The 1,293-nt window shown below is 36.4% G+C and overlaps 1 non-coding gene across 1 annotated transcript; it reads right to left on the minus strand.

Annotated features, from left to right (window-relative positions):
- Window positions 1-769: 769 nt before the first annotated feature.
- On the minus strand, window positions 770-931 carry LOC118152652 (U1 spliceosomal RNA). Its single transcript, XR_004741382.1, has one exon. It is a non-coding gene; the product is annotated as a U1 spliceosomal RNA (small nuclear RNA).
- Window positions 932-1,293: the final 362 nt, after the last annotated feature.

Here is a 1,293-nt window from a genome sequence, read left to right on the forward strand (position 1 = left end):
TATATGTGCTTGTGCGTGTGTGTGTGTGTAACTTTATTCAATAATAATCTGATTATTATAACTTTTTTACATCCTAAACTTTTTATTTTAAAACTTTTAGGATCTCTGGTAATAACACAGCTTAAAAAATAACAAAGCTGGAGGTATCATGCTACCTGATTTTATACTACAGTATGGTACCTGACTTTATGCAACAGTAACCAAAACGGCATGGTACTGGTACAGGAACAGATACACAGACCAACGGAACAGAATAGAGAACTCAGAAATAAGACCACACACCTGCAACCGATTTGACAAAGCTGCCAAAAACAAGCAATGGGGAATGAATTCCCTATTTAACAAATTGTGCTGGGAAAACTAGCCAGCCATATGCAGAAAACTGAAACCGGACCCCTTCTACACATCATATACAAAAATCAAGATGGATTAAGGACTTAAACATAAAACCCAAAACTATGAAAACCTAGAAGAAAATCTAGGCAATACCATTCAGGACATAGGCATAGGCAAAGATTTCATGATGAAAACGCCAAAAGCAATTGCAACAAAAGAATACATTAACAAAAGGGATCTAATTAAAATAAAGAGCTCTACACAGCAAAATAAACTATCAACAGAGTAAACAGACAACCTACAGAATAGAACATTTTTACAATCTATGCATCTGAGAAGGTCTAATATCCAGCATCTATAAGGAACCTAAAAAGATTTACAAAAGCAAAGCAAAGGACATGAACAGACACTTTTTTTTTTTTTAATGAAACACCAGGGGAAAGCATGAATGCAGTCGCCCACTACCACAAATTATGCAGTCAGTTTTTCCACATTTGGGAAAATCGCAGGGGTCAGCATCCGGAATGCAATGGTTAAGCCTCGCCCTGGGAAAACCACCTTCGTGATCATGGTATCTCCCCTGCCAGGTAAGTATGAACAGACACTTCTTAAAAGAAGACTTATATATGGCCAATAAACACTGAAAAAATGTCCAACATCACTTATCATTTGAGAAATGCAAATCAAAACCACAATGAGACATCATCTGGCTCTAGTCAGAATGGCTATTATTAAAAAATCAAAAAAACAGCAGTTGCTGGTGAGGTTGTGAAGAAAAAAGAATAGTCTTACACAGTTGGTAGAGCCTAAATTAGTTCAACCATTGTGAAAAACAGTGTGGCAGTTCCTCAAAGACCTAGAAGCAGAAATACCTTTTGACCCAGCAATCCCATTACTGGGTATATACCCAAAGAAAATCCTTCTATTATAAAGACATAGGCATGTGTATATTCATTG

Source organism: Callithrix jacchus, chromosome 3, assembly GCF_049354715.1.
Source record: "Callithrix jacchus isolate 240 chromosome 3, calJac240_pri, whole genome shotgun sequence".
Lineage (NCBI taxonomy): Eukaryota > Metazoa > Chordata > Mammalia > Primates > Cebidae > Callithrix > Callithrix jacchus.